Here is an 8144-nt window from a genome sequence, read left to right as displayed (position 1 = left end):
GGAACAATATTCGATACCCTATGATAAACCATAATGGAAAAGAAGGACTTCCCTGATGGTCCAGTGGCTAAGACTCCCAGTGCAGGGGCCAGGTTTGATCACTGGCCACGGAACTAGATCCCACAAGCCGCAACTAAAGATTTTGCATGCCGCAGTGAAGATGGAAGATCCCGTATGCTGCAACTAATTTAAGACCTGGTGCAAATAAATAAATAAATTTTTTCTTGGGAAAGAAAAAAAAAAAAAAAAAAGAATGTGACTTTTACGAACTTCCTTGGTGGTCTAGTGGTTAAGTCCACCGCCCAATGCAGGGGACACAGGTTCAATCCTTGGTCCAGGAAGATTCCACATGCAGCGGGGCAACTAAGCCCGTGTGCCACAGCTACAGAGCCAACACACCCTAGAGCCCACGCTCCAAAACAGGAGAAGCCACCGCAATGAGAAGCCCAAGCACCACAGCTAGAGAGTTAGCCCCTACTTGCCTCAACTAGAAAAAAGCCTGCATGTAGCAACGAAGACCCAGCACAGCCAAAAATAAATATAAATAAATAAAGATTTTAAAAGCATGGGAAAGAATATATATATATGTATGACTGAATCAGTTCACTGTCAGCAGAAATTAACACAACGTTGTAAATCAACTGTACTTTAATAAAATAAATTATAAAACAAAAGTGTTAGCTATAAAGGGGCAAAAAATATCTCTGAAGAATATCCTAAGGCTGAGTGAGGAAATACTGACGGAAGAAGCAAACTTAAAAGGGAGGTGTTATGGGTTGAATTGTGCCCCCCAAACCCACATGTTGAAATCCTAAAACCCAGAACCTCAGAATGTGACCTTCTTTGGAATGACTTTATGGTCATTACAGATGTGTTAATAAACTAGTTGTTAGGATAAGGCTATACTGGAATAGGGAGAAGGCAATGGCAAGCCACTCCAGTACTATTGCCTAGAAAATCCCATGGATGGAGGAGCTTGGTAGGCTGCAGTCCATGGGGCCGCTAAGGGTCGGACACGACTGAGCGACTTCACTTTTCACTTTCACACATCGGAGAAGGAAATGGCAACCCACTCCAGTGTTCTTGCCTGGAGAATCCCAGGGACGGGGGAGCCTGGTGGGCTTCCGTCTATGGGGTCACAGAGAGTCGGACACGACTGAAGCGACTTAGCAGCAACTTAGCAGCAGCATACTGGAATAGAGTGGACCTCTAAACCAAAATGACTGTGTCATATATTAAAAGAGGAAATTTGGACACCAACATGACTACAGGGAGTACGGCATATATGAATGTAAAGACTGGGGTGATGCTTCTAGAAGCCCAAGAACCAAAGATTGTCAGCAAACCACCAGAAGCATGGAATAGATTCTCTTTTGGCTCTCAGAAGGAACCAAGTCAGTTGACAGTGTCATTCCGGACTGCCAGCCTCCAGAATTCTGATATGATAAATTCTGTTGTTTAAGCCACCCGGTTTATTGTACTTTGTTATGGCATCCTTAGGAAATGGCTACAGAAAACCTCCTTCCCAAATTGGAATTCAGGCATTATTGGGGAGTGTGTGGTTGCAGCTCAATGGATGACAGATTCATTCACTGAAATGCTGCAGTGAGTGCCATTGCATCTCCCCTCAACCATCCCTTGTCATTCGTAGCCATGCAGAATAGAAGCAAGAAAAGACTCACGCCAGTGGCTAAGTAGCAAAACCCCTTCCTGCTGCCGCGGTCCTTCTGGCGCCCTCTACTGACAAGATTTAGCATCACTCCTGCAACAAAGGAGGAAAGTTTACGGTGCCCTTCTCCATGGCTGAGTAACCCAGAAGAGGTGAATTTAGAGTCGAAGGACCATATATTGATAACTGGCACACACCTCCTTCTTTTAGATGTATTGAAAGAATGTACAGAATTTTGAGAAGGATTTTTTTCTTCTAGTGAAGTGGCCAGAGGCTGGCAGCCACACAGCAGAGTTGTTCTCACAGGTGTCCTTAACATTTTGGGGTGTCATCGACTCTTCTGGCTGTCTGGGGAAGCTTGGGTATACCTTCTCAAAATAGTATTTTTATATGTATAACCTAAAATACATAGAATTATGTTTTATTTAATTTCTAGGTTATCAAAAAACATCAACAGATTTACCTTTGAAGGTATACTTTATTGAATGCAGCATACATATTCCTGAAAAGTTATCAGTAAATCATAACTCTTTGATTTAAATGATATCCAAATCAATTTGAGTTTATTCTTCCAAGGACCTTATGGTGAATCTTTTATAAATGAATAATTGTTTTATACTTTTTGTGATTTCTTTATAATTTATCATTTTGAAATTAAACCTTTAGCTATTATTTTTTAAAACACAATAGAAAAGAGGCAGAGGAAAGGAGAGTTAACTGCCTTCCTGACTGTTGAACTGACATCAGTCTTCTGCTGACCTCGACAGGGACCTAATGCCCTTGGTCTTTTGGTTCGAAGAGCTACACAGCTGGGTAGTATTTAGATTTCCTGGGTCTCTAGCTTAAGATGACAGATTCTGAGGCTCCATAATCAAATAAGTCAATTCTTCACAATAAATACATGGTTTTGTTCCTCTGGAGAACCCTGACGAATACTATAGTAACACAAGTGCTTCTTATTTGTGCATTAAAAACAGAATCAAGAGAATTCCCTGGTGGCCCAGTGGTTAAGACACTGCACTCCCAATGAAGGGGGCACAGGTTCGGTCCCTGGTTGGGGAACTAAGATCCTACAGGCTAAGATCTTTTTTTGGCACAGCCAAAAAAAAAAAAACTAAAAAAACAAAAATTACAAAAAACCCCAAGATAGACCAGTGGGTCTAATAGTTACATAGTTTCTAAGTCCCAATGACTGGAAAGGACATTGTGGAAGGTCTGTAAGCCCTGTGAAGTGACGTGAAAATACCTGTAATTGTGTTGGTGACAACATCACAGGTGGTGTCGTTGCATTCATAATTGAAGAAAAGGCTGAATTTCAGCTACAGGTTCAGTTCAGTTCAGTTGCTCAGTCGTGTCCAACTCTTTGCGACCCCATGAATCACAGCACGCCACGCCTCCCTGTCCATCACCAACTCCCGGAGTTCACTCAAATTCATGTCCATCAAGTCGGTGATGCCATCCAGCCATCTCATTCTCTGTCGTCCCCTTCTCCTCTTGCCCCCAATCCTTCCCAGCATCAGACTCTTTTCCAGTGAGTCAGCTCATCGCATGAGGTGGCCAAAGTATTGGAGTTTCAGCTTTAGCATCAGTCCTTCCAATGAACACCCAGCATTGATCTCCTTTAGGATGGACTGGTTGGATCTCCTTGCAGTCCAAGGGACTCTCAAGAGTCTTCTCCAGCACCACAGTTCAAAAGCATCAATTCTTCGGCGATCAGCTTTCTTCACAGTCCAACTCTCACATCCATACATGACCACGGGAAAAACCATAGCCTTGACTAGACGGACCTTTGTTGGCAAAGTAATGTCTCTTCTTTTTAATATGCTATCTAGGTTGGTCATAACTTTCCTTCCAAGGAGTAAGCGTCTTTTAATTTCATGGCTGCAATCAACATCCGCAGTGATTTTGGAGCCCCCAAAAATAAAGTCTGACACTGTTTCCACTGTTACCCCATCTATTTCCCATGAAGTGATGGGACTAGATGCCATGATCTTTGTTTTCTGAATGCTGAGCTTCAAGCCAACCTTTTCACTCTCCTCTTTCACTTTCATCAAGAGGCTTTTGAGTTCCTCTTCATTTTCTGCCACAATGGTGGTGTCATCTGCATATCTGAGGTTATTGATATTTCTCCTGGCAATCTTGATTCCAGCTCGTGCTTCTTCCAGCCCAGCATTCCTCATGATGTACTCTGCATATAAGTTAAATAAGCAGGGTGACAATATACAACTTGACGTACACCTTTTCCTATTTGGAACCAGTCTGTTGTTCCATGTACAGTTCTGACTGTTGCTTCCTGACCTGCATACAGGTTTCTCAAGAGGCAGGTCAGGTGGGCTGGTATTCCCATTTCTTTCAGAATTTTCCACAGTTTATTGTGATCCACAGTCAAAGACTTGGGCATAGTCAATGAAGCAGAAATAGATGTTTTTCTGGAACTCTCTTGCTTTCTCCATGATCCAGCGGATGTTGGCAATTTGATCTCTGGTGCCTCTGCCTTTTCTAAAACCTGCTTGAACATCTGGGAGTTCACGGTTCACATATTGCTGAAGCCTGGCTTGAAGAATTTTGAGCATGACTTTACTAACGTGTGAGATGAGAGCAATTGTGCAGTAGTTTAAGCATTCTTTGGCATTGCCTTTCTTTGGGATTGGAATGAAGACTGACCTTTTCCAGTCCTGTGGCCACTGCTGAGTTTTCCAAATTTGCTGGCATATTGAGTGCAGCACTTTCACAGCATCATCTTTCAAGATTTGAAATAGCTCAACTGGAATTCCATCACCTCCGCTAGCTTTGTTCGTAGTGATGCTTTTTAAGGCCCATTTGACTTCACATTCCAAGATGTCTGGCTCTAGGTCAGTGATCACGTTATCGTGATTATCTTGGTCATGAAGATCTTTTTTGTACAGTTCTTCTGTGTATTCTTGCCACCTCTTCTTAATATCTTCTGCTTCTGTTAAGTCCATACAATTTCTGTCCTTTATCGAGCCCATCTTTGCATGAAAATTTCCCTTGGAATCTCTACAGTTTAGTGGAAGGCAAAGGACATAATTCTTCTATTCAAGTTTACGGACCCTTGGAGTTCAGAAGCCCTGTCCAGACGTAATTCCAGCATTAACCTGAGGTTGAGCTAGACCTCGCTAGAGCAGGCAGGTATGCGTGAGGCTCACACCACGGAGATTATCAGCCTGACACAGGCGTGGGCCCCTCAGCTGCACATACAACTCCTGTGGGATTGCAAGGGCCTCAGTTGCTCTCCTGCATCCTCCCACTGTAGCTGCTGCCACCCACACGGGGCAGCATGCAAAACACAAATGCACGTCAGGAAAGGGAAAGGTCCCGGCTGCACAGTGCCCGCTCACAGAAAAATACAATGGCTGACTTCAGAGTCCGTGGTGGACGGTCCCATGGTCCTGCCCACGCCTTGGCCAAATGAGTCAGTTAAGGAGGAAATGCTTGTTTATTTGCAAGTGTGGTACTGGACGGGCCCATTGACCCACTGACCACTTGGCTGCTGACCATCGAGACCAGCTGACTGCCCTCATTGTGTTATAACGGCCTATAGGCCTGTGTCCTGAAATCCAGAACCAGAAGACAGGGCAGCAAGGCCTCATAATGTTTAGAGGCTGCACATTTGCGTTCTGTTCAATTCCACTCTCCCTGGGGATAGTCTCTTAAAAAAGAAAAAAAAAAAAAAGATGCTGGCATACTTTCCTAGTGCGTTCTGTTCATCCAGCAAATACCTCTGAACCCTGGCGTGTGTGTTCCAGACACTGTGCTGGGAAGTCAAGCTGAGAACCCAACCTCTGCCCTCAGTCTAGCGAGAGAAGCAGACAAGCAGACAAACCACTAGTGGGTCTCGTGATAACTACACAGGCTCAGAAGCCCACCCTGATGATGTGGAAGCAGGGAGGTGGGTGGGCAGGTTCACCTCATTTAAAAAAAAAAATTCACCAAAAAAACAAAACAACACAAAGCACATACCTGACAAGATTTGAAAGTTGCTAAGAGAGTAGCCCTTAAAAGTTCTCTCTCAAAAAATTGTTAACTATGCAAAGTGGTGGATATTAACTAAACTTCTTGTGGTGATCACTTCTCAATGTATACATACACCAAGTCATCACATTGTATGTTTAAAACTAATATTACTATAACATATATGTCAATTACATCTCAACACAACTGGGAGAAGAATGTAGGTGAAGGAGGTATGGGTTTCCCAGGTGGCGCTAGTAGTAAAGAACCAGCCTGCCAAGGCAGGAGACATACGTAAGACACACTGGTTCGATCCCTGGGTCGGGAAGATCCCCTGGAGGAGGGCACAGCAACCCACTCCAGTGTTCTTGCCTAGAGAATTCCATGGACACAGGAGCCTGGCAGGCTACAGTCCATGGGGTCCTAAACAGTTATACATGACTGAAGCGACTTAGCACAGCACGCACGCACATACACATACTCTTACCTACACGGAGAGAGAGAGAAAAGAAAAAGAAAAAGCACTCAAAATGTTTTACTTTAAATCACTGAAATGAAAGTCACTAAACTCTATGTTATTTTCCTTCTCAGAGTTTACCTATTGCATAAATATAAGCCACAGATATCAAGGAATCAAAAGGAGAGAATGGGGACCGAATTTCTTGTGATCAGCCATTGAGAAAGCAATCTGTTTTCAAAAAAAATTTTAATTGGAAGATAATTGCTTTACATTATTGTATTGGTTTCTGCCATACATCGTTGGGAATCAGCCATAATTATATATCTCTCTTCTCCTTCTGAAGCCTCCCTCCCGCACCCCGTCCTGCCCCTTTAGGTCATCACAAAGCTCCAGGCTGACCTCCCTGTCTTATGCAGTAGCTTCCTTCTAGCCATCTATCTTCCAGAGGGTAACGTGTATGTTTCAGTGCTACTCTCTAAATTCGTCCCACCCTCTCCTTCCCACACTGTGTCCACAAGTCTGTTCTCTCTGTCTGCGTCTCCATTCCTTCCCTGGAAATAGGCTCATCAATACTATTTTCCTAGATTCCATATATATACGTTAATATACGATATTTGCTTTTTGCTTCGCACTCAATTTCTACCCCGTCTCATGGCCAGTCTGTCTTCCCCCAGCTCCACTTGCTGCCGATATTAACAAAAAGAACAAGTGTAAAACATGAGGATAAACAGTTTATAAAATTCCACAGAGGGACCTCCCTGGTGGTCCAGTGGCTAAGACTCTGTGCTCCCAATGCAGGGTGACCGAGTTCCAAACCTGGTCAGGGAACTAGATCCCATGCGCTCCAACTAAGAGTTGGCATGACTCAACTAAAGACACTGCATGCTGCAATAAGACCCGGGACAGCCAAATAAATGAATAAATATATTTTTAAAAATTCTATAGAGCATGGGAAGGCCAGTGGCTCAGCGGTAAAGAATTTGCCTGCAACGCAGGAGACTTTCAGGTGTCACAGGTTCGATTCCTGGGTCAGGAAGATCCTCTGGAGGAGGAAATGGCAACCCACTCCAGTATTCTTGTCTGGAGCATCCCATGGACAGAGGAGCCTGGCAGGCTGTAGTCCAAGAGTCCGATAGGACTGAGCAACTAAACAACAACAAACCTAAATTTTTAAGTGCTTCTAGGATGGACGCTGATGGAGGAAGCACCTCTGAGACCTCTTCTGAGTGCTGACCCCTTGTTTTCCTAGGTGGAAAAATGGGTGAGAGAAGCTTGAGCTGATAACGTGGGTGCTGCACAGTGGATCACCTTCGTGGCACTCATGGAATGAACACATTTTCGGGAGGAGCTGAGGTAAAGTAATGAGTTCTGGCAAGTCCTCCTCTCCTCCCCCTGCCAAAAATAAAAGAGTCAATGAATTGTTCAATTTGTACGTTTGGAGTGTGCTCTGAGTTGAACCAATCTTCCTGCCTCAGGCAGGTATTTGGCCTCACTAGGCTGTGTGAACCACGAGCCTGAGGAAAAAGTTTGATTTCTTGCTTTGTCAAAAGTCTATGCACCTTGTGCATAGATTTTCAAAAATGAACGTGAGACATCGTCTCTAATTTTGGAGGGGAAAATTTGAGGATCTGTAACATCCTTTATGATCCAACCATCAAATGTTAGTGAGCAGCTCCCTCCCACCTCAAAGCCAATGGGGGCAGTGAGGATAGGAGTTCCCCAATGGCTGGGGTGGCCAGTCTCCATCCAAACCATCTTGACAGCACAGAGAATTACGGCAGTACACCTCCCGGCAAGGCCCTATCCATACATTCTGAGCCTGGGACGAAACAGGAAGTACCCAGGAGCCAAAGTAAACACGGTTCCTCCCTGGAGAGGTGCCCAGGTCCTGCATGTAGACCACAGCTGAAAGGGGCCTTGGAAAACTTTTGGAAACCTCTCCTAGGAAGATGGAAGAAATTCACACACTTGTCCCTGGTGAGACAACACCGAATCTGCTCTGCAAACCGCGGCGGGCCTCGGCGGGGAGCTCCCAGAGGTGAG

The sequence above is a fragment of the Moschus berezovskii genome, chromosome 10 (assembly GCF_049115385.1).
Source record: "Moschus berezovskii isolate FMDL1 chromosome 10, NW_MosBer_1.0, whole genome shotgun sequence".
NCBI lineage: Eukaryota > Metazoa > Chordata > Mammalia > Artiodactyla > Moschidae > Moschus > Moschus berezovskii.
Note: the sequence above shows the minus strand (reverse complement) of the source record.